The sequence below is a fragment of the Desmodus rotundus genome, chromosome 1 (assembly GCF_022682495.2).
Source record: "Desmodus rotundus isolate HL8 chromosome 1, HLdesRot8A.1, whole genome shotgun sequence".
NCBI classification, from domain to species: Eukaryota; Metazoa; Chordata; class Mammalia; order Chiroptera; family Phyllostomidae; genus Desmodus; species Desmodus rotundus.
Window position 1 is genome coordinate 176,376,088 of NC_071387.1, and position 26,621 is coordinate 176,402,708.

At 38.0% G+C, this 26,621-nt stretch overlaps 1 protein-coding gene across 5 annotated transcripts in view; it reads left to right on the forward strand.

Moving 5' to 3' along the window:
- The window catches only part of PDE4D (phosphodiesterase 4D), a 1,245,374-nt gene that overhangs the window by 173,368 nt on the left and 1,045,385 nt on the right, over nt 1-26,621 (forward strand). Inside the window, exons 2-3 of one of the 5 annotated variants that reach the window (XM_071219658.1) lie at nt 7,909-8,069; nt 14,327-14,401. The exons of the other annotated variants lie outside the window; for them this stretch is intronic. The gene's annotated coding sequence lies outside the window, so the exon portion shown is untranslated. The remainder of the gene's footprint in view (nt 1-7,908; nt 8,070-14,326; nt 14,402-26,621) is intronic. 5 annotated transcript variants of the gene reach the window in all.

Genomic DNA, 26,621 nt, shown 5'->3' on the forward strand with positions numbered 1-26,621 from the left:
AAATACATATGTAATTCAAATCATATGGTAGCCACAATTTTTACCTTCTTCTTTTGTATCCTGTGTTCAAAATATAAATCTCTCTGGGAAGAAATTCAATTTAGCTTGTTTCTGGTCTTTTATCTTCATGTCTCCCCATGGGGTGGGCAGAGGTTCCAGGAAACAATAAGGTGATCACAAGGTGAAGCAAAGAAACAGAACGGGAGGCAGAGTCTCTGGGTAGCAGACAGACAGGATGACCAGCCTCTGACTCAACAGTCTGTCTCGAAAGGTTGACAATGACTTTGAAATTTTATCAAGTCCATCTCTTTTCCTTTAGGCAGGACTATTTTCATACCTTTTGCAGGAAATGATAACCTATTCTATTTTTTAATGAAGCTTACAGTGTAGAGGACACAAGCTCCCTCAAGAGCTCATTGTGAAGTTAGATGGCTTTTAGAGAGGACTTTGCTATTGTCTGTTTCTGTTGTTCATCCCCACCACTGGGATGATCAACTTTAGATAAACAGTGACATCCATGGAATGTCATAGTCTATGGCACTTGAACAGATGGTCAGACAGTTAGAGGGCATGGCTACCCTGGGGAGCAACTCGTTCAGTCCCTTCACTGTGCCTGCTCTGTGCTAAAATTGTCCTGGTTCTGTCAGTCAATATCCAAAATAAATGATTTTTTAAAAAATATAGGACTATTGATATCTGTGATCTATAGAACATGGGATTAGCACTGGAATGACTTAGAGTCCTGGGCTCCAACCCTGTTTCTGCCACAGCTGCCAGTATGGCTTTGAGTGGGAAGTTTACTAAGTGTCCCTGGGCCTCAGTTTATTACTGTTGAACATGTGGCCAGATTAGAGCAGCTTTTCTCAGTGGGTTTTCCATGAGATATTAAGAGATTAATATGAAAATGTCCCACTTAAAAATAAGTGGTGGTGATGATGGGAAGTGGGCACAAAATTAAATAAACCTAAACAGATTTCTTTACTGAAAAACTTGAGTCTTCAAAAAAAGGTCCATTGTAAATCTTCAAATCTTCATGAGGCATTTCTTAAAGTTATTCAACTCTGGTTCCTTTTTTTCCTTTTAAGACTACTTGAATGCCACCCGCTCTTGACTAGGCTCATCTGCAAAGCAGAAGTAGCTATTCTCTTCTTCTTTTTCTTTTCATTCTTTTTTAAAAAAAATTATTGTTTTTTAAAAATTATTTTATTGTTGTTCAAGTACAGTTGTCTGCATTTACCCCCCACCACTACCCCCCTAGCCCCAGCCATCCCCACCTCCCTCCCCTGATTCCACCCCCCGCTTGGTTTTGTTCATGTGTCCTTTATAATTGTTACTGAAAACCCTTCCCTCCATCTCCCCATTAAAATTCTTTTATTGCTATTCTATTACAGTTGTCCCAGTTTTCCCCCCTTTGCCCTCCTCCACCCATCCCAGCCCCCATTTCCATAGCCAATCCCCACACTGTTGTCCATGTCTGTGGGTCATTCATACCTGTTTTTGACTAGTCCCTTCCCCTTCTTTCCACCATTATCCTCTTCCCCCCTCCCCTCTGGCACATAGTGCCCATCCCAGAAATGCAGTAAAACTGCCAGGAGAGCAGTTAGGGCTCTCTCAACTGTAGATAAAGGTGGACAAGAGTTTATGCATTCCATGGTTTCTCTTTTGCATCATGAGCTCTTTGAGCGTAGGGCCTTTTTTTTTTAAGGGCCTCATCTTGTGTAAAGAGAGTCTAGTCCAGCATTTGACACCTAGAAAATATTTTTTAATAAGTGTGTGTAATTGAGTAAAACAGTCCATAAATGGAAGGCATTGGCTTAGAAAGTCTTGAGCTACTTGTCATATAAAATGTTGTTATAGAGTAGATTTTTGAAATGGCTGGAATTTGTAGTCAAATTGATAGATCAGGAATTTATGAGTTTCACATGGTTATAAATATAATAACAGAATAAAATTATTCATAGATAACCACATGTAGATTAGAGAAGCACAGCGTACAGCTTTGCAGGCAGTTCTTTTTGGCTCCTTTCCTTGGTCTAGATACATTTTCTTTCTTCTTCTTCTTCTTTTTTTACTAAACAAACAAGCAAGCAAAATATAACCAAAGACATTGGAATTAAGAACAATCTGACAGTAACCAGAGGGGAGGTGGGAGTAGATACATTTTCTGGTCACCTTGATCTGAGCTTCTGCCTGAGAATGTGGAATTGTTACCTGGGGACGTTTGTCCAGATTACCATTACATAAGGAAGGGACAAGACTCCCTGAAATTTACTTTATCTTTTAACTGGTACAATGCTACTGTAGACTTATGAACTCAATTTATTAAATTTAGGATGAGTTTATTTTTCTACTTTTCTATTCCATTACCCTGCTGCATTTCTTATAAGCTTCCCAAGAGTATAAAATATGTCTTTTATGTGCTTATCTCTCCTTTGATACCTAGTGTTTTGTGATCATAGAGAGAACTCAATAAATATTTGCTGAAAAAATAAATAGATAACTATGGTGGTTCTGATGTTTTTCCAATTTAACATCTGAAGTTAGAGATAGTAAATATGATGAGCTTATATTCAACAGAAGTTAAATAAAGTTTTGAAAGTAGGAAAAATAGGAAAAAATCACCTATCATTTTACTATCAAAGAATAACCTCTATTGGGACTTCAGGTTATTTCCCTGTAGACATAATGTAAACTATATATTTACATATAGTTGTAAACATATTGTATATACAATTTTGTGTCTTGATTTTTTCACTTGGAATTATATGTAGTGTTTATAATCATTATATGTGCTCTTTTGTGTGTAGGGAATATTTCACAATAAAATTTTAAAAACCATAAAGGTCCCAAGTAGCATAGTTTTTACAAAAAATGTTAAATTGTTCTTGCCTGGTTTTCTTAGTATTGATTCTTTTATTATCATATTTCTTATCATATTTCTTTTTTTCCTCATTTTATTTTTATTTATTTATTTTGCTATATAAACAGCTGTAGAAAACATTTCGGACATAAACAATTTTCTTGTTATTTCTTTTGAGTATTTTTAGAACATAATGTAGCTATTGATAAACTGCTTTTAAAAGTTTATGTTAACATTTTCTATTTCTAATCATAATAGACAAACATTCCAAATTCATTATGCATTGCCAGCAAAAAAAAATCTTTTTTACTTTTTGAAATATTAAAAAATTTTAATGAAAAAATGATTACTTATTTTGTTTCTTATTGAGGTCAGACCTTTTCTCATATACATATTTAAATCATTTTTATTCTTTTATGAGTTGTCCATTTGTATCTTTCCATTTATTTTTCTTATTGAATTGTATGATAACATGGGAAAGAAGAGGAGGGGTCATCAAGGACCATGTATAAAGGACATATGGACGAAACCAAAGTCAGGTAGATTCAAGGGTGGGGGGTGGGGTGGGCAGGAAGGTGGGGAGTTGGGGGGGGGATGAAGATGACTGTACTTGAACAACAATAAAAAGAAAAGGTATAGCGTAGAAACAAAAGAATTGTATGAATGCTTCATTCCATAAAGCCTGCTGTTTCCAGCAGGTGTATTCACACACCATTGCTTTAGCTGATGCCCAAGGAGAGAGTCTGAAGCCGGTGATGCCACCATCAGTGTTGGCAGCCAGCGCAGGCTGTTCTGGGTATGTTTTGTAATGCAGCAATGAGGAGGGAATAAATTACTAAACAGGCCTCTCTTTCCGTTAGCCGAGCATTGCAAAAGCCAGGATAGTGAGGTGTGTGTGGCAGGCTTCGTTCTTCCCTCTGTCTCAGCTATTATTAGATCAGTCCAGAAATTGCCAGTAAATTGGGGCTGTGGGCACATTCGGTTTATGCCACTCTCTGGGTTGTGAAGTGTCGCAACTACTCAATATGGTTTGCTCTTCGCTTGAGCAAATTGCCAACAGCTTGTGTGACTCCTAAAGAATAATGAGAATCAACCTCATTTTAGGAGAGGGGACAGATTGTGTCTGAATTTGGCAACCTACATCCCTCCGCAGCTGGGATTGCTTAAGATACTCCATCGAGGTGAGGGGCCCATATTGACAAAAAAAAAATGCCCATTTTGTCTGAGGAGCTGCTGAATTCTGTCAGCACCTGCTGGCACGAACTCTCTCCGATAGTGGCTTCACTCCCCCAAAACCACTGGATGTGACAGAAGTTAATACAAGATCTCTACAGTCTATTTCAGTCCCTGTCATTTTATCAAGGCGCTAAATACTAAATGCCTTCAGACACAGAGTAAGCCAAAGACTCCTTTCCAAACAAGACAGAAACTTTACAAACCACATCAAGGCATGCAGGTTGCATTTTTGTTATACCGAGCTTTTGTCTTCATGAAACACTAAAAAATAGTTTGGATGTTACTAGTACTGTAAACATTTTCCTAGAGCAAAGAACACAAAATCTCTTTTACCTTAACGACCTAAGTTGTGTGCAAAGCAGTTAAGGAGAGATAGAAATGCCTCAAGGATGGAAGAGTCTTTCCTAAATACTATTTTTATCTTTCATTCTTCTGAATATTCTACAATGTCCCCTCTTTGCATATATGATTAAATGTATATTTCTCCTTGGACAGCTTCTCTGTGTGAATTTTAGACTATGTGCTATTAAGCAACTTAAAATCAACTTTCTTGTTTCCAGCCCAGTGTGTTTCTTCCCTGAGAAGCAAGCTCGCCCTCGTCTCTGTGAGTGTGGGCTTTACTTCCTCAGACATCTGTCCCCTCAGTTCTCTCTCTCACACTCTGTCCTGTCCCCACTATGTCAGCTCACATATTCAAAGCATGTTGCTTAACAATCCTCTTGGTTATGTGGGTGTGTTTTTATTTTCTTGAAGGGAGGCCAGTTCTATTTTCTTTATACTTTTCAATGTGTTGACTAGAAAGCTTTCCATTTAATACATATCCAAATAAATGTAGCTGTCTGTTTTTCATTCTAAAACATCTACAGGATTCAGATTGCGAGCACATTTCCAGGTGGTTGGGGGAGACACATGTTTAAGGTTACTGATTTCATATTTTAAATAAAACCACAATTGAAACATTTATAAAATAAAATAGATTGTGATATTTTTGTCCCTTAATCTTTAAATCTTTAAACTATGTTTTTGCCCAGCATGTATCCTGAGCGCGGGGTCTGACACACAGTACATGCTCAGCAAACATCTGTTAAGTGAGTGGATGGGCAGAGTGCCGTCTTAGGAGTCCAGCAGGTCTGGGCTCCAGTTTCTGTTCTATTGCTGTGGCTGTGTGCCCACTTAACCTCTCTGAGCCCCGATTTCCTCAAGTGCAAAACCAAGCTAATCACAAAATTTTCAGGGGGTATTCTGAGGGTCTAAGAAGTGATGTATTGAAAGTGCTAGACCTTGACTCCATCAATAGTAGTTGTTGAAAATTTTTAAAAAATATTTAAACTATGAAAGTAATGGGCCAGCTGATGGCAATATTTGAAATCATATCCTTGGGGTGTGATGATTATGTGATTTTGGAACTCTTCGTGTACAGTGAGTTCTGGCACCAGTTTAGAATAGAGAGTACTATTTTGGACAACTGGAGTGACAGGAGAATCTGGTGTTGTTAACTTTCTGGAGATTCCATGTAAGTTAGGCTTGGTAAAGATGCGTAGAAGATTTATCCGCTAAAATTAAATTCCAAGATTCCAAATGTGATACTGAAGTTGTGAACTGTTTTTTGACAATGACTGTGTCTAGACAAATGATGAATTTGTTAAACATCAGGATTCAAATTCAATATGATACCATCAATTTGGAGAAATGTAAGCAGATGTACAGAAGCAATGCCTGAGGGGTCACTTACTGAGGTCAGGCTGGAAAGACCATTGCAGAGATCAGGACCAAAAGCAAGCTTACTCTTAAGGACTTGATAATAACATTGATAAAGGGCAATTAACTGTGAACTGAATTTTTTTAATCCTTAGAGCAACCTCCTAGGGTATAGTTACATCCAATTATAAAAGAAGAAATTGAGGACCACAGAGAACTGATTTGCTCAGGTCACACAGTTAGGATTTGAACCCACTTCTCATTGGCTCCAAAGACCAGTATCTCGAGATACTGACAAGTCTGTCAGGAAATTGAAAATTAGTCATGAACAGATATCATGACATATAAAAGAGGGGTTCCTTGTGATTTCTGAATTGTTGCAATAAATTACTGTTGGTAAAGTCGAAACATATGGGGGTGGGCAACAAAACTGGAATTATCTTCTGGAGGGCGGGCCTCTTGTGGTCCAGGCTTACCCTGCTGGATGAGTGTTCTAGGAACCCATCTGGATCGGTGCACTAGCTGGTGGTGTTGTGAGAGGCTGTGTTCGGCTTCAGTTAATTTTTTTTGAAGGCTTTTTCAATGCATTTGCCCATTTCATGATGGGTGATTTGAGTGCACCTGCCCACACTGCACTGAGTGTTCAGCAGTTTTTGACCAAAAATGGCATGACCCCCATGCCCTATTCTCCCTATTCATCTAATCTCACCCTGAGAGACATTTTTTGTCTCCCTGGATGAAAATAGTCCTCAAAGGCAAATATTTTGCCCATGTGGAAGAGGTGAAACAAAAAAACGGCAGAAGCGCTAAAAGACATCAAAGTCGATGAGTTCGAAAACTGTTTTGAGCAGGGGGAAAAACATCTCCATAGGTGTATTGCATCCAATGGGGAATACTTTGAAGGTGACTGAAGTTTAAACTTGTAAGAATAAATAATCAATTTTTTATAAATAAATTCCAGGTTTTTTGGGTCCCCCCCTCGTATGTGCTTTTTCTGATCTCTACTGACGCGATTGACATGGTCTGATACGAATGGATGATGACTAAACTTGCAGAAAGGAGAAAGGGTGAATATGACACTGCGTAGGCTGAGGAACAAGGTAGCAGTTCGCTTCTAGGAAGTGTGGGAACCATGCTATTCCATCTCAGCAGATTTTTTACGAAAGGGACAATACTCGCACTGCATGCCAGTGGCTGTAAATTGTGCATTTACTGTGTGCCAGGTACTGCATTGAGTGCTTAATGTATGTTTTCTCATTTAGTCTTTTCATGACCATACAATATAATATTCCCGTTCCACAGATTAGGAGCATGAGGCAAACAAGATGAAATGACTTTGGATTATGTCTAAATGTCATGATGATAGAGCCAGTGTCATTATCAACTACCTCTGGCTTCATGCACTTTAAGTGTTCTACACGTGATTTTGCACATGGTTTACACAGATGGTTTAAAGCCCCAATCAAGATATTGCTATAAGATTATATTGGAGGACACCAAAGAAACCCTGTGCACTGTTATTAATTACTGTTATTTTTTATTTAGTTGGAAGGACAGATGAGTTCTAGCTGGGAATCACTTCCTTCATCTGTAAAGTGGAAACTAATGCTTCACCTTCAGGCAGGTGACTGAACAGCCACAAAATAATACATTTCTTTTTGTTCGTTCGGAGGCTGGGGATAGTGACGTGTGTGAAGGCATGATAGGGAGAAACTTTTTCTTGTCTCTTAGCGTAATGTTGACATTTCTGGTTGAACCGCAGACTCTGTAGTCATCCAGGGATCTTAGAGCAACAACTAGGATCACACCTAGTCTCTGACCTAGTAATGTCTCTCCTTTGAGAAACATCAGTCTTCATTTTGACAATGATATGTTATCTTTTTCTTATCATCCCTGGGTAAAAAAAAATCATTTTAGAAGGGTGCAAAAAAAGAGATAAGTCTAAGATATACTCTTCTAAGAGTCAAGATTGTTTGGTAATTATTTCAGAAGCTTGAAAGATTTTAAAGGTATAATATATTGATGGCTTTGTTGAATTAACACTTTATCATACTGTACAGTTCTGTAATTTGTCATTGAATAGTGTTCCTTTTTATTCTGTGCCATTATTACAGGATAATCTGGAATGCATAGTTTCTGAAATATTGACAAACCCATTTTGAATTATTGATTTGGAAATTATCAAGTCATTTGGCTCCTTTTGATTTAATACCTTTGACGTCAGTATTAATTCTAGGCATGTCAGATGTGCGGTATTATCTGAGAGTCTGTAAAGGTAAGAAAATAATGTTACTTAAGGTGGTGTGACTTTTCTCAATCAATTCTTTTGCTAGAATGGTAATAATAGTATTTTTAATAAAAAATACCACCTGAGATTTTTCTTGCTTTCTTATAGGATAGCTCTTTTACTGTAAAATTGAGATGGCCTCTCAACCCTGAAACACCTTTGATTTATCAAAAAAGGGCCAATCTAATGTTTCAAGGCAACTTAATTATTTTAACATACCCATTTTAGGGATAAGGGAAGCACATTGTTCTGCAAGAAATCAGATCTTGGCCTTTTGGTATTTCATACGCTTGCAGGAGGCCGTAGAGTAAGAGAGAAGAGACAGCAACAACTCATAGCATTGCCTGGAGGATGACTTGTTCCTTCGCATTTGTGGAACCCAGTGTCAAGAGAGAAAACATCTAAAAATAAAATGCATTTACTTCGAGTCTCTGGGGCGAGGTGCACAGAGCCTTTCCTCTAGGGGCCCAGATTAGAAATTGAATGATTGAATTCTGCAGGGCAACCGCGATCCGCAGAACCGTGGCACTTTCTGGTTAAGTTTGTGCCATCTGATTAGTTTCAGTAAATTGGCTTTGGTACTAATGTCCATTAGTCCTGTGGTTACTATTTAAAACTCATAGTGACCCATCTGCTGGTTAGTTACTTCTTTATAGTCCGATGATTATTAGCCTTTCAAAGCAGTGACTTAATCCAAAGATGTGCACAATCACCAAAATGCGATCTAGTCAATGAAACATTCAAGTCAAGTCCCAAGTGGTAGGAATCAAATTCTACTCTAGTTCATATTCGTTCTCCCTAAAGTTGCCCCCCTGAAATGTGGCATGGGGTGGAAAACAGAGTCTAGGAGTGGTATACCACTATTTAAAATTTACTCATGGAGAGGATCCATGAGGAAGAAAAGGTGCAAGCCAGAGGGATTGAGTATACTACTTATCTTCTAGTTGGTTCCTACTCTTTTAGATATTGCTCTAATTCTCTACTCCTTCTATAGGTGTAAAATCTTAACACTAAAAGACTGAATGCTGTAGCATCATTTATTTCCATGTCTCATTTTCAGTCCATACCCCTAACTTGACCACTATTAAATTTTCAAAGATTGCCCTGGTTGGTGTGGCTCAGTGGATTGAGTGCTGGCCTGCGAACCAGCTCTCAAAGGATCACCAGTTCGATTCCCAGTCAGAGCACATGCCTGGGTTCTGGGCCAGGTCTCCAGCAGGGGGCGCTTGAGATGCAACCACACATTGATGTTTCCCTCTCTTTCTTCCTCTCTTCTTCTCTCTAAAAATAAATTAATAATATTTTAAAAAAATTTCAAGGGTCATTTAACATTCCCCAAAGCTGAATGACTCTAGTTCACCATGCATTTCAAAGGCTATTTTGAAACATTATTATTAGAAAGAATGTAGCTAAATGAACTGGGGTGAGTGTCTAGTGATATTTGACTATATATATGTCCAGAAAGTGAGCTGTGGAATCATACTGATTTTCCAAATAGGAGTGGGATTTTGAAAAAAGAAGATGTTTCATTTATAAGAAAAGAATATTTCTTTGTTTACAAAGTATATTAATGTCATATTCTCCATCCCTCCTGGTATATTTTTAGTTTTTATACCCATCTAATCTCAGCATTTGAAAATAAGTTATTAGATTGAGAAGGTCTAGGGACACAGGTCACTTTTGCACAAATCATTGCTTCTTTGAGCCAAGCCAGACCCAGAGTATTGTCTGCTTGTTGGCAAGTCCTAACCTGCCTCTAGAGGTGCCTATTCTCGCTGATCAAGGACTGGTGACCTCACACCAGCACATCAGAAGAGTATGCTTTTATGTGCAGTGCACTTTCAAACAAAGTTTTTTACTCTTCAGTGTGTTGTTATATCATTTGCATAGTATTAGGGGAAAAATAAATGCTAATTTATAAGTGAAAGATATCTATGGTGTGAAGAGCCTTTTTGTACGTGAGCCCAGTTTTCAGCAAAATGAATGCATCTGAAGATAGAGCTGATGTCTAGAGAAAGGGTAGATTTGCAAGTAGTGTAGTCAGAGAATTTATGTAAGAAACCTTGAAATTTTAGCAGAAGAGGACTTTCAGGAATTCAAGGAAAGGTCATATCAGTGTTTTTGATTGTCGTTTCAAACTTCTTTTACATTATCTGGCATCATAAATGCTTTTGGTGGTAGGTTGAATTTGGGCTGTAATTTTCAGCCTTGGTGGTCTTAAATACCATTGCTTCAGATCTAGCTTAATTTTCTTGAATACTAAGATGAGTAGTTTCTGCTCTAGTTACAATTGGAGGAGGGACCATAGTGACAAATACATAATGATTTCTATTGTTCAATTTCATGAATTTTATTTTTCAGAAAAAGGTGAGCCTCATCATATCTTTGCAAAATATCTTTTCAGAAAATAGGTTTTAGAATATTCATTTACATACTAATTCTTGTGACCTTATGTAGGCTCTGTGCTGTTAAATCTTAAGTGTGCAAGTTCTTATAGCTGAGCAGTGATTTTAGTGACATTTTAATGTCATAACCTCTCCTTAGCAGGCTATTTGCATATTGCATGCAAGCTATACTATGGGATTATTTTATAACACAAGATATGTTAGTAAATGATTTTTACATGACATCCTCTTAGACTAGCTATATTTTATAAACATTTTATTCTTTACTCCTGAATAACACATTGCACTAAAAGACAGAAAATGGATTTCTGTCATGCTATGGTTACCTGGTATTAATCTTGCTAAACTACTTACTTAGTATTACTTTGCCCTAAATTTTTAATAGAATACATCTAGCCCTTTGTGGGTATGAGGGGAAAATGGGGCCAGAAGTTGCGGAAGTTGCGTACACATATCATTAAGCTGTGGTCAGCTTCAGACCTTTGGGATGCAACCCTCTTAGACAACTTCCTCTTTGGGAAATTACAAAGCACAAACTTCTGAGGGAGGGGCCCAGCTGCAGGGATAGGTTAGGCAGCTTTCTTACCAGGAGAAGCCGCCTTGCATCACAGTGAATCATGAATGGCCCTTTCCTGCAGTGACTCGGACCCAGCCCACCCATCAGTAACAGTCAGTGGGAAGAGTCAGAAGCATGGTGGTGGCCTTTGGAGCTACATGCTTACTGTTCGGTGATGCTTCTTGCGTAGTGAATGCCAGCTCCTCCTTGATCAGGTATGGTGTCACGGTGCTGAGAGTGATTAGTGACAATGTGTTAGGTGATGGTATGTGAAAATGTAGATTTTGGGGGTACTGAACTTAGGATGATCTAGAGGTTTCTTATTAGAATCACAAAGCAGGCAGATAAGATGATTCTGACACAGGATCAACCAAAGTAAGGATATGAGAGCTTGTTTGGGGATAAGACATTGATGAGACATATGCTTTGAAAAGTCATAAAAGAATTATGAGTATCCAGGCTTTCCTTATCATTTTGTTTGCTACCACCTGAGTCTAATTTGCCAAGGTCTCAGTCCTGGGCTAGGAATGCAATAGTCTCCTAACCAAGCTCCCTTTGCCTATCCTGACCCCAGGAGGCTGGCCTCTGCACCGTTGCAAATACAAGTCAGGTTTTGCCAGTCCTCTTCCAAACTTTCCAAAGGCTTCCCTTTACCTTAGCAGTGAGATAGAAAGCTTTTATTATGGCCGATGGCATTTCTGGGCCTGCCTCTTGTCACCTCTCTGCCCTCACTTGCACCACTCTTATTCATAATTTATTCCACTCAGGAACCTCTGCTTTCCTTCCTGTTTTTTGAATGTGCCATCTGCACTCCCTTCTCAGCGCCTCTCACATTCATATCCCTCTCATTGGATGTACTTCCCCCAGGTTTCCATATACTCACTTCTTTACTTCATTTCAATCTCTGTTCAGAGAGTTCTTTCTAAGAGAGGCTTGGTGGCCATGCTATCTAAAATAGCACACCCACCTCATCATCCTTTATCTGCTTACTTTGCCTTTTTCTTCTTGGTAGCACCTGTCATATTTTATTAAGTTGAAACATATAAAGTGGTCTTTTTGAAGGTAAAGAATAGTCAACTATTGGCCATTTTAAGGTTTAACCTAAAATATATTTATTAATTCACTTTTTAACTAAAATATATTTTAGTTTGTTTATTATTTTTATTTTTTCCCCTGCACCAGGAGTTAAACTCTGTGAGTTCAGGGTTTAGTTTTGCTGTGGGCAACATCACTGGTGTCTAGAATGTAGCAGGCACTAGAAAAGCTGTACTGAATGAATGCAGGAGAAAACATTGGTGAAACTTGTTGATAGCGAGCGGAGAAAACTTATATGGAAAATGACCTGAGCTTAGACATTTTAGCGAAGTGTGATTTGGAGATCTTTTGAGAAAGTCCAGAAAACTGAAGGATTTTCTTGGATCCATGTGGAGTAGTATAAAGCTTCTAATTGGAGCTCTGGGATATGCATGGACCTTAATTATATGTATATGGTTTTCTAAAACTGGGACTAAGAAGGATAAAACAAGTTTTGGATAAAACACTTTTGAAGTGAGAAAGTTTCACAATTCATAAGTTACAAGGATTCAGTCTGTCAGGTGTGTTATCAGTTGACTTTCACTAGAAAAGTAATTTTTTTTACTTCCAATTCTAGAAACATGGTTGATAATCTTAATATCATGTCTTGTACATACATTTAGAAATACTATATAAAATAAACTAACCAACCTCTTCATGAATATATGATCTCGAAAGGAAATAAGAACATCATCATGGGTCAGAAATAAAGATGGAAGTGAAAACTTGAGGAATAAACATGTAAACTGATACCCGTGGCTGCTCTTGGAAGGACACAGTTAGTCTCTCTCAGCCAAGGGCCCGGGCATTAACCACCATGTGGAGCTATGAGATGGGAAACTGAAACTGTGGCCTGGAACAGAGATCTTCAGCACAAACGTGTGACCTTTGAACAGAAGGCTCTGGAAAAAAGTCCGCCAGTGGCACAGAAGAGACAGGAAAGCCATGTCTCAGAAAATAAGGTTTCCTCCAAAGACATATCACTGTGGATCTGTACCCCATTTGGGTTTGGGATTTGAACCTGTGCTGTTTGTATGACATGGGAAAAAAATTACAACTTGAGAAATTAACTCAAAAGATTCCAGGCCTCTGATAACTGAAACAGCTGACAGAGTCCGTTGAAAACTTCTTGGGAAGGAGGTTGCTATGAAACAAGACTTCACAGTTTTCTTACAGATTAATTCCTTCTACAGACTAACACATAATCTAAAATTATAAAATGTAGGATAAAATCCCCCATGAGTAAGAGTTATAAAACACAACAGAGAGCTGGGTTAGATCTAAAACCTTGAAATGACAAAACCATCACACCGAGAATATAAAATAAAAATATTGAAAATAATGAAGACATAAAATATGAACTGTAATTAGAAAAAGTAGGTTTGCAAAGAAAGAAACAAGTAGAAATTCTAAAAGTAAAAAATAGAGTAACTGAAATTAAATAATGACAAAATGGGTTAAATAACAAATTAGACACAGCTGCTATGTTGTTTTTTTGTTTGTTTTTTTTAGTCACGGCCACTCCCTTCCCCTTACGGTCAATCCCTAACCCCTGGCAACCACCAACTTTGTTTTCCATTTCTATACAATTTTGTTGTTTTGTGGATGTTACATAAATTGAACCATAGACTATATGACATATCAAAATTGGCTTTTCTTTCTTCTGCATAATGTCCTTGAGATCCATCCACATTGTGTGATGAGTTTATTCCTTTTTATTGCTTAATAATATGCTATGAAATGGACGTGCCACTGTTTTTTAAGCATCCAACTATTGAGAGACATTTTAGTCTTTTCAATTTTGGGCTGTTGCAAATAAAGCTGCTGTGAACAGTTGCAGATAGGTTTTTGTGCAGACATAAATTTCTATTTCTCTGGGATAAATGCCCCAGAGTGAATTACTAGGTCATATGGTGAGTGCATGTTTAGTTCTTTAAGAAACTTCCAAACTATTTTCCAGAGTGGCTGTACTGTTTTATATTCCCCCAACAATATATGAGAGGTACAGTTTTTCTGCTTCTTTGCAAGCATGTGGTATTGTTACTATTTTTAATTTTAGCATTCTAATAGATGGGTAGTAATATCTCATCAGAGTTTTACTTTGCATTTCTCTAATGGATAGTATATTAGTTTTCTATTGCTGCTGTAACAAATGACCACAAACTAGGTGGCTTATGGTGATACAAATTTATTATCTTATCATTCTATAGATTAGAAGCCTGACACAGGTCTCACTGGGCTGAAACCAAGGTGCTGGCAGTGTGTGTTCTTTCCGGAGGCTCTCAGTAAGAATCCATTTCTTTGCTTTTTCCAATTTTTATATACCTTGGCTCATGACCCCCTTCTGTCTTCAAATCCATCAACTATATCCTCCTCACGACACATCATTCAGACCTCTTCTGCCTTGGCTTTCTACTTTTAAGAATTCTTGTCATTACATCAGGTTCACTCAGGCGATTCAGGATAATTGCTCTATCGTAAGGTCAGCTGAATAGCAACCTTAATTCCATCTGACACCATAATTTTTCTTTGCTATGTAATATTCACAGGATCTGGGGATTAGATATGGACACCCTTAGGGGGGCATTAGTCTACCCACTCTAACTCATGGTGTGGAGCATCTTTTCATGTGCATCGAGGCATTCACTTCAGGGAACTGTCTGTGTCTTTTGGCCATAGTCTAATTAGATTGTTTGTTTTATTACTAATGAGTTTTGAGAGTGTTTTTTGTATTTTTCAAATTATAGATACAAGTTCTGTCTACAATTAAGTTTACAAATATTTTCTCTCAGTCTGTAGCTTGTCTTTTTATTCTCTTAACAGGGTCATTTACTGAACAAAAGTTTTTTTCTGTATTTGGCTAAAGAGCAATTTATTCATATTTGTCTCTTACAGATCATGTTTTTAGTGTCATCCTGTACTTCACTAAGCTCTGAGTCCTGAAGATTTTCTTTTGTTATCTTCTAAAAGTTTTGTGGTTTTGCATTTAAATCTATTATCTATTTTGAGTTAATTTTTAAATAAATGGTAAGGTTTAGGTCAAGGTTCTTTTTGTGTGCCTATGGGTGTTTGGACGGATTGCTCCAGCCTCGTTTGTTGAAAACACTGTGCTTCCTCCGTTGGGCTGCTTTTATACCGTTGTCAAAAATAAATTGGCTGTGTCTGTGTGGGGATGATTGACTTCTTTTTTAAGAAAGGAGATGTATAATAAACTGTTAAGGTTTACTAAGGCCAAGGGCACAGTAGTATGCTTTATTCCTATGGCATTGAGATAGTTCCTAATAACAACATATAAAGGAAGTATTGGCGTTCTCAAAGTCTGGAAATATTGGGAGAGTGGGATAAAGTGGTAAGGTAAGAACCTCAGTGAATTGGAAACTAATCACCATATGACAAGGTCTTGTCACTCTCACAGTTTCAGATTCACTTTCTGTGAACCAAGCATGGTTGACTAGATGACCTCCTAGAGCCCTTGGCAATGCTAATGCTCAGAGAGTATGTGGTGGCTATTTGTCACCGAGTTTAGAATAAGATATGAGGAGAGAGAACCATGCTGTCATTCTGGCTTAGTCTAAAGTTTAGACACCATTTATTTCTCCAAGTAGAGGCTGCATAATTAACTAGAGGGTTAGGGGGAGAAAAAACCCACTGTTTCAAAGAACTTAGGGAAGTTTCAATATGTACGTAACTAAGCATAATAACCTTGAGGAGAGTATTACATAAAATACAGAATCTATATTTTAAGGAGATCCCAGACTAACTGCAATGTGGTATCCTGAAATAGAAAAAAATAAAGGAAAACTGGTGAAATCCTAGGAGAGTGTGTGGTTTAGTTAGTAGCATCATGTTGATGTTCATTTCTTAGTTTGGGTGATGTTAATACTAGGGGAAGCTGGGTGAAGGGTATATGAGAATCCTCTGAAGTACCTTTGCACCTGTTTGAAATGTAAAATTATTCCAAAATAAAAATCTTTTAAAAATTATCCCAGGTGATTTATTTGCATATTAAATTTTGAGAAGCATTGCTAGGGTACTCTTTAAAAGTGCAAAGTATTGCCCTGGCAAGTGTAGCTCAGTTGGTTGGATGTCATCCCAAAACCCAAAAGGTAGTGGGTTCAATTCCCAGTCAGGGCACATGCCTGGGTTGCAGGTTCAGTCTTCATTCAGGGTGCGTGCAAGAGGCAACTGATCAAAGTTTCTCTCTCACACTGACGATTCCCTCCCTCTCTTTACCCCTCCCTATCTATAGAATCAATAAAGAAAAGAATTAAAATAAATAAGTAAAAGTGCTGCTTAGAGATTGAATTCTGAACTTAGAAAAACATCTCTCCTGTGATCAGCATGCATGCTAAAGTGTGAGGATCCTAGTTTAGAGCTTTCTTCCAGAAGTTGCCTTTCTTGGAACATGTAATAGAACGTGTTAGGCTTTGGTATATAGATTTTAGTCTGTAGACAGAGACAGGGCTATTGTGGTATATTCCACAGTCTATAGCACAATGAGGAAAAAACCTAGTGATTACATTGGGACATGGCAGCGTGAGTACCATGGCTGACTCCTCAGTGAAACAGTCATAACTGGTGAAAATTATTTGACAAATCTAATGATTTAAATCTCTGGAAATTTTCCTATGGGTATACAGCAAATGGAGAAACGTTTACTTAAGGAAATGTACTTACTTGAGGTTACAACATCCCATTTATGGCATTTAAGCCATTTCTCGTCCCATTTTCTCCCAAGGTCCCAGTCTAGGGCTATCCTATCTCCCCTGGAGGTGCAGGGTGCCAGCATTTTTAATCCTGCTCCCCAGCTCTGTGTGTAGAACTCCAGACAGGAGAACTTAGAGGTCTGGGGTTTCCATGCTTTCTTATAGGGAAAAGCTTGACCCTGGGCATAGCAAACCAAAGATAACGGGCACCAGTTACCCTCCCCCCAGCTTGCTCATAGGACAGAGGTTCCACACCAGGAGAGGCGAGCTTAGAAGACCAGAGGTTACTGTCTGTGCCTAGCACCCTGCTTGTAAAGCAGGGGCTATTTAGAGAAACAGGCCACTACCATTTTCCCCCAGATCCAGAGCATCAGTGCAAAGATTTTTTTCTAAGAGATGAGATAGCCTATAAGAGAACTCCATAGTTCTCCCCAAAGGAACTGTTTTTTTGGTGGGAAACAGTATATGAGGATATTCAAGCCTAAGAGTACTATTGAAAAAAATAGTAATTTTGGTAGTAAGCAATTAAGAAGAAGCTGGTTGCTAAGTAGTAGGCCAGCTAGAAGTTTAACAGAGAGCACCAGAGAAAGAGACGGCTAAGAAGAGTCCTTCTCAGGTTGCAACAAGCCTCAAAATCCAGGAAGGTGCCCAAATTCAATTAGATTAGATGGTGGAGCAACTTATCTCCTGGGGTACAGTGAAAACAACAAAGTAACCAGCTCGCAATTAGGAGAAACTCATAGCCAAGTATTTTATCAACAGTCACACAACTTGACAGGGGTCAGGGAAAGAGACAGAGAGAGCTGTGGCCCTGTTTGAGTGCCATCAGAGGCTACAAACTTCAGGAAAACAGACTTTACTAAAGTAGTGCAGCCAAGTTACTAAACAATAAAATAAGCAAACAACAATGGCAATGAGAATATAAGAATTGGTAGCCAGAGTTGCTGAGACATGTTGTCTAAAAAGTTCAGTTTTCAACAACAACAACAACACTGACATTATGAAGTGTGCAAAGAAACAGGAAAGTGTGACCCATGCACAGGGGAAAAAGAAGTGGGCAACACAATTTGCATTTCAAAAGACCAAGACGTAAGACTTAGCAGACAAAGACATCAAAACAACTGTTATAAATGTTCAAAGAATTGAAGGAAATCATGCGTTAAAAGTAAAGGAAAGTATGATGACAGGATTTTATCAAACACAGAATGTCAAGAAAGAAATACATATTATAAAAGAGAACCAAATAGAAATTATAGAGTTGAAAATTAGAATAACCTAAATGAAAAATTTACTGAAGGGGTTCAACAGAAGATTTGACCTAGCACCAGAAAGAATTAGTAAAGATATATTGATAGCAGTTCTGCATACTAACGAACAGAGAAAAATAATGGACAGGACCTCAAATAAACATGAGATGCCATTAAGTATCTCAATATGTGCATAAATGAAGTACCAGAAACTAGAAGATAGAGAGAATGGACTAGAAAGGGAGTTTAAGACCTCAGTATTTATTCCTTGGGGAATTGCCTTTTTTTCTGAGAATCTAATCTTCCTCTTTTATAATGTTAAAGTTACCCTTTGTAGGAAAAAGGAGGAAATATAGTAGATGACAATTATTTTGTGATGTCTTTAAGTTGCAAAATAATATATGGACACTCCTATATTGATCTCAAAGTATTTTTAATGTAAAAATTGTATTGTTTTATAAAATTCTGAACTTGAGAACGACTGGTTCAAGAACTGTGTCTCTATTCAGTGGCCATTGGAACCTGTCAGCTTTTAGAAAACTACCGTGTTTTCTGGACCGTAAGACGCACCTAGGTTTTAAAGGAGGAAAATAGGGAAAAAAATTTTGAAGCAAAAAATGTGGTAAAATATTTAATAACATCCGTTAAAGCAGAAATCCTGTAGCGAGCCAGGTAAGCTACATTCAGACTATAAGATGCACCCCCATTTTCCTCCCAAATTTGGGGGGGGGAAAGGTGCATCTTATAGTCCGAAAAATACGGTAATAACCATTGAAGTTCTAACATTAGAAGGGTATTATAGGTCTTCAAATGCCTAGCAAAATACTTATCACATCCTGGATTTAATGAGTATGTGTTGGAATGAATGACACAAGTGGAACACAAGGGTGTGATTTGCTCTTGGAGTGTGTGTGTGTGTAGCCGTCAGCTCCTTCTACTGTTCTTCTTTAAGACTACATAGCCACTTCTGATATGTAGGAGCTTATGTGCTTCTTGCTAACCTCATTTCCATGAGATTTTGCTTTGAGTTATTTATATGGATTCTGATCTTTTAGCTGAGTTTCAGAAATCCTCTCTTCCAAGTATTAACGAATAATTAGAATATTCAACACCCTCTCCTCCAATTTGCATCAATGTTTTCTAGCCATGGCGTAGTCACCGCTGCATTTGCACATTCATGATTTTGATTTCTAAGTTTTTATTAAATTTTCTTGCTTCTTCTGCTTAGTCTCTGAAGACTTTTAAATAATATTATTTGTTCTGTCTCACTCTCTGTGCTTTTAATTTCTTAGAGGGAAACTTGAGAACATATTAGCTCCGTTGAGGAGGTTTCAGTTTACCTTTTCTTCTTCGTGGGCTGAGTCTGAGGCTTCTTTTTTGTGTTCTGAGTAGTTACCTCACCGACTGCTATGGCACTGCTTAGTAATAATAACCTTTCTAGACCTTTGTGAAAAAACCTGCTTTGCTCAACTCAGCACACATGTGGTTGAGAAACACCTGAGGTCTTCCTCTTTGGACTGTGTCTGTAGAAGGAGGCAGTGCCCGGTTTGGTGAATGGGCATCGAGACATCACATCTCCTTTGCTGTATCAAGAGCACAGCTTTGATGTGGCTTCCTGAGTTTGGATTTACCAACACGTGAGATTAAGAAATAGAACTCAGTATTTTGGATTGTCATGTTGGACTCAAACAAAACATCAGTGCCAGGAAAACTATTACTGGTCCTCTTGATAATCCAAAAAGAATTGACCACAGACTTAAAGGATTAAAGTTACAATCATTGATTCAAAAAGCTTAGTACAATCTGCTTGCACCCCTGTCAGCAACTAAATTATTGTCTTTAGAGAAAAGAATCATAATGATAATCAGAGTATTGCTTAATATCTACTGCTATTTTAAAGTATTTCCCACAGTATTTCATTGTCTTAGTGTTACTAAACTTTACATCGCAATTACTTAAAACTGCTTTAAATGAAACAATTTAAATTTACATGTCCTACTGAGCCATCCTGTGCATGGAACATTAAAATGGGAAAGTGGTTTGTTTTTGTAGATAACGAAGTTAGAAACAGTTGGTTATAGATCCTATTTGTGAAAAACCAGACTTGAAAATGGCTAACAAGAGAGTAACTGGAGGGAATGTATTAAACAACTGATTGACTAGGTGATTTCTTCTTTCGCATTGTGTCAGCTCGTGGTGGGACGTTTCCAACTTTTGCTGACAGTGAAACTAACTTTGACACATAATCACAAACTATGATGCAGTTCCTTCCATTATAATATATTTATCTCCATAGCTGAACTGTGATCTTGATTTTACACTGCCCCTCATAGTGCCAATGTAGGGCAAAGTGGGCAATGGGGTGGTTGTAGGTCAAGACAGCGGATTTGGGGTCATAATTCTGAGAGGTCACTCTAGTTTCTCAGAGAGAATAGTTTGATAGATTTATTACCATCTTATTTGAATAGTTCACTGTGACCCTTTGGGGTATTTTTCCCATGCAATTTTTGGTTACTTTGTCTCTTTGACATATCACTGTGTATTGTTTCAGGATTGAATTTTGTTGGACATACTGGTTGCAAGTGATGATAATCCAATTTAGATAGATGAGATCATTGAAAAGCCCAGGGGGCAGGTCTGGACCCAGGACTTGTGAGATATCGTTGGGGCCATTTCCCTCTCACACAGCTCAGTTTTCTCTGAACTGGCATCATTCAAGCTGATTCCATGCACATAATGCTTCCATCAGCTTATACATCTGGCCATAAGGTTCATATCCCATTGCTTCAACAACCTCAATGGAATGATAGCTTCCATGTTTTAATAGTTTTAATGAAAGTATCAGGATTGAATCTTAATGAACTCATGTAGGTCACATGATCATCACTGTGGCCAGGGGAAGGTCATGCCTCAAGACTGCCTGAGATGGGGAAGTGTGATTTCCCTAAGTTAAATCATTATGTCACTACTAAAAAATGGCAGAATGAATATGTCTCTTCCCCGCTCCAAGAACACAGATTTAATTTGTTCCTACCTTTATGAACTATACCCAATTATATCTGCTTTCCTTTCCTGCATGAAAATACCTTCTCTTTCCTCTAAAACAAACTTCTACCTCCTAGCATCCCCCAGGTCATCACTGTATTCTCCAAGAATACAGGGGGAGTGATGAGAGACCAGTGACAAGAACAATCTAAAACCCTGTTTATGCAGGAACCAAGGGTTTCATCTGACATCCTCCAGAGCCTGTGCCCAAGCCAACCTCCTTCTGATGGATGATGTTTACCATTCCATTGCTTTCTAAGCCTTAATGCACTTTAGGTCGCTAAGTGATTTTGGAAAACTCCTCAAAGAAGGTTTTGTCATAGAAATTGAGACCTTTTCTGGTGCTATCCTACTCATTTAGTCTAACACTTTGTTCTGTACCATTGACTCAAAGGTCTTCTCTTTAGTCGAACGTCACTACAGTCAAAGATCAAGGAATGCTTTCGCAATATTGGAAGAAGTTCCCAACTACTCCTTTTCTTATATGAACCAGAATGAAATCAGTGTTCTACACTGTTTCCCCCCCCCAAAACAATAGAGAGTTACATCAGCAGTCAGAGTGCCTTTTCAAATAGCAAAGAAAGATCTAAAATGATCCACCCACTCAGGATATGCATGGCTCTCAAGGAATGCGAAATACAACACTAGAATAAATTTCCCCATTGCAAAAGCTATTATGTTATCCCATTTTTACCCAGACTGCAGTATTCAGGAAATGAGTAAAGCCCTCAAGAAATTTTTCAGTAGTATTTCTAGATTCACATTTTAGTATTTTACTTTAAAATCTTTTTTGTTGTTGTTAAATCTTGTCCTCACATTATTAATCATTAATTAAGAACAAAATCAGCTACAAGCACAAAATCTAAATTGTAGCCAGCACAGCCTCCCATGATGCTTGTTCTGCTGACTATTTTGATGTGCTCTTTTCTTTGAAGAGCTTGGGTGTTACGTGGTCAGCACTATCCAAACAATTAATGTAATAGAGTGAAAATGTCCCTTCAGCAGGAATAGCTCCTTCTGGGAGGAGGCTAAACTGCCTTAAGATTAAAGAAGAGTTATGTAAGTCCATTTCTGTCCAAAATGATTGGGCTGAATTCCAAAATTTCTCTAATGAAATTCTGCTGAATAACTGCTATGCTTGCAGCAATGAAAGTATTCAAAATCAAGTGTTGGTTCTTGCCATTTGATCAACTACTTTAAAACTAGAGTTCTAGAAGCTAATCCCAAGAGATTGTTGAAAGAAGTTGATTGTATAGGAATTTACTTTTGATAATGGTAAGTGAGCCATATCTGCGATGTGAGCATTTTAGTATTTGTGACTTCGGTTGAAGTCATAATTGGCCTTTCGTAAATAATGGTTAATCTTTCAGAACTCAGAATATCATTTGTAAATTAAGGATAATGATACTTGCATCTTCCTTTCTGAAATACTGTATTCTGAAAATTCACAATAGTCACTTTATGATCTGAATGTTTTTCTTTTATCTTTCATTGTAAAATAAGTTTATGTCATCAATCTTTAAGAACTTTGCAATAAAGCAACTTTGATGGCCTAATCTCAGGAGAAAACATGGTGACTAATAAAAATAATGCTTTATAAGAAAAGTAGATTTGTTAAGCTTTTGAGAGGAATGATATGACTTTGTAGTTTTCATTTCTGAATGCAAATAGCACACTATAAGCTTAAAAATGATGCTAGATAAATACTCATTTTAAAAGAGGACTGAAGTCTGAAGTGAACATATCAGAGTTGCCAGAATATGTATTATTTATGAGTGGTAAGTTGCATTTATGTCTGCTATTACATTGTAATCCTTTAGTGTCTAAAAATGTTCAATTGAGGATTGTTTGCTTGTTATTTTAAGCACAAAAAAAATATTGACATCAAAAATCCAGATGCATCAGTGACCTTATATGGAAGTTCTTTTAAATTGATACCTAATTATTCTTAGTTCTTAGTTGTTTTTATCATAAGTAACATCCAACTACCTTAGACTTAATGACTTACAAATAACCACTTTTGCTATTTCTTATGATTCTTAAACCTGGACTGTGCTTAGTAGGCAGTTATCTTCCTGGTCTTGCTGGTGGTCACTCATGTGTTCGTATTCAGCTGGTGGGCCAGCATTGGACCGGGGCCACCTCAGTTGAAATGCTGGGGTGACTGAGCTTCTCTCCTTTCCTGTAGTTTCAGGGCCTTTCCCTTTTCACACGGTCTTTCCGTGTGATCTCCATAGTAGTGGACCTTTTCACACAGCGGCTCAAGGTGCCCCAGAGTGCAGAGGTAGAAGTCTCCAGGCCTTCTTAATGCTTAGCCCCAGAACTGGCACTGCCTCATGTTTGCAGCATTCTGTTGATTAGAGCAAGTCACAGAGCCATCCCAGGTTCAGGGGGAGAGGATGACACAAGGGTGTGGTATTAGGAAGCATGGTTTATTGGGAGCCACCAAGTGAAAATCTTCGGCATCAGCATTTATTGACTTATTCAAATGACATGCAATGTTTTCATAGTTGTTATAGGAAATACTTGCCCATTATTCAAATACTCTGTTGTGTCCTTGGTAGATGGGTTTAGTTAGGCCTAGTTACTATTTCTAGGGCTCAGTATAACTTTTGTCATGGCGAGTAAAGTGGGCATGATCTCGTTCTTGTGACATGACTGTGGGAACAGACAGAGCCCACTGAGCCTTGATGCTTCTGGTTTCAGTCTGCTTTCTTCTAGCTGTTGGTATCTGTATGGGATTAGCCTGTATATGATTTTCTTTGCAGCATAAAAAAGATGGTTAAGACTGTACTTAAAAGAAGAAAAGCCTTTTCCCAATTGAAAAATTAAATGACTGCATTTCGAGATATCCTTTTTATATTTATAAAACCACTTGGAGTCAAGCAAGGCATAGTGCATGAAGGCTAACATAATCTTTGTGAAGGTTGATTCCAGCTGGGTCTTTTCTTCGGGGTTTCTGGGGCACCATATTTTATTTATTTGAGCAGCTGTGATTTGGGATGCGTGATTCACCATTACTTTGTTATTGTAGCTTTACTGTCTTGAAGTCTAATGCTTTGTTTTTGTAGCCCACAGCTGGGGATTAGCAAATTAACCTATGCTGTCACCAGATGTGACAAGGATATAAAGAAAGATTTCTTAGCACAGGTAGTTACATGTCAAAAAAAAGTTATAATAGTCAATCCATAGGTTATTTTTTTCAAAAAATATTTACCTGTTTTATTTAAAATTTTTTTTTGAGATTTGTATTTAAACAAGTTAAATTGACTTTTAGGCTATTTTGATTTTATATATTTTCCACTTTCTAGATTTGCTATTATTAAACCTTTTAAAGCTATGTTCCACATTCATATACATATAACTGATTTGGTAGAATTCCTGGTTGGTATGCTGCAAGAGACTTTTGGCAAATACATGTTTGAAATAGAACCCCACTCATCATACAGGATTATAGCCAACATTTAGTATAATAAAAACAAAGTTGTGTCAGAAAGTTGTTTCAACTATAGAATTATGTTTTGTTGTAGTTTTAAAGTGAACTAAAGAGTCAATAGCACAGTGGTTTAGAATTCTAAAGCCATCTACCTAAATTAGATGAACTCTGTCACTGTGTAAACTGCAAATTGCTTAATCTCTCTGTGCTTCCTTTTTTTTAATCTGTAAAATAGAAATCATAATATGAGCTGTCTAGTAGGATTTTTACTGTATTTAAATAAGTATGCATAAAGCACTTAGTACAGTGGTAGGTGTCAATTAAATGAAAGATAGCTTCTCATTACCATTATTATGGAGTAGAGCCCCAGGGAGTGAGCACCTTTGTTAGAATTCAATGGAGTGAGGAGTTCGGTGCCCAGCTTTGCAGGTCCAGTGATTCCCTTTTATCAGTGCTCCCAGATTTAATCAGCTCGCAGTCTCTGAGAGGAGGAATTGAACAAACTCGCAAGTGACTAATGTAAAAACCAGAAGCTCCATCTATAAAAGTGACAGAAAAATTATTTTAAAGCAATTACTGGGGTGAGCCCTCCCATGCAGTTCCTTTTACTTGTAGTTCTATTTGCCTCTTCGATCTGGATCTTTGTCTCCATGACTCAGAGAAGGGAGGCTTCTGTAGACCATAGAGAAAAAACAAAAAAAGTTTATTAATGACCTTTGAGGTTCTAATTCTCATGCCCTGGCATAAATACTAGGCAAGCAAGAAAATCCATTCAGTGAAGTCTTGTTTTTTCTGGTTGCTCGATAAAAACAAAGATCCTCCTGTATGAGTAGAACAAAAGATCTAGAGAAGGTGGAAATGGAGTAGACATTGTGTTGGTCCCTGTAAGAATTCCTGTGGCCTGCAGCCTACTCCAAAGCTGAGCCCTGAGAAGGTGATGTTGCTAGTCCAAAATTAATCTGGGGCTCCAAGAACAGTGATTTCTCAGGTGGGATATCATCATTCTCTGAGATGGTATGTCACCTGTTCAGTAGGGATGATGGTAAAGCATGACATAACATGGTATGTCAAGGCCCTGAGAGTTTGAATTGACCTCATTAAGTCTCTTTTGACTGCTCTGAGTGGTTTGGGAAACTCTTGCCATTTCCTTTGGCCACAAATTCTTTGCTACTTCCCATTGAGAGGCAGGACCTATTGCCCTTCCTCTTGAATGTGGACAGCTCTAGTGCCTTGGTCGACCAATGGGATGCAACAGAGTGGGCTTCTGTGACTTCCAAGGCTAGGTAACAAGAAGTTTTGCAGCTTTCACTTGGATCTCAGAATATTTCCTCAATGAATAAACTAACAAGGAAAATGGGGACCGACTCAGATGGAGAACAGTTGGGTGGTGGTAGGGGGTGGAAGGATTGAGCAAAAAGGAAAAAGGACTCATGGACTTGGACAACAGTGTGGTAATTGCTTGGGGGGAGGGGGTATAAAGATACTAAATGGTAATGGAAAAAAACCCCAAGATTTTATACACATACACACACACACAGAATATTTCCTCAGGGGAAAGCTAGCTGCTTAGAAGAAGTCTGATCATCTGATTGGAGAAGCCTACCTAGAGAAGCTCTGGGGCTGCTTAAATAGGGAGAAAAGCCCAGATAATCCCAGCCCCTGACATTCCTTCCCACCAAGAAAACGCAAGAAGGCTTGTGAGTGAAACCATTTTGGAATTAGTTAAACAACACTTAGTGACCCCAGGGGAGGCAGAAGAAACACCCAGCCAGACCCTTAAAGATCTGACCCACAGGTCATAAATATGGTAAAATGACTATTGTTTAAGTCATTAAGTTTGGGTGGTTTTCTCCACCACAGTAGAGAACTGCCTCTTCACATACCCTTAGAATAGAACAGAGGTAGGTAGAGAGAGCTGTATAATTTTGACCCAAGGAAGCCTTTTGATCAGAGAGGAATTCACAGGCTGAATCGTATGAAGAGTATTATGCAATTCCTGCCTTCCAAAGACCCCGGGGGGAGGGATTTCTATTCCTAAGTGTTGGCAGGAAAAGCCCAATTATTTTCTCAT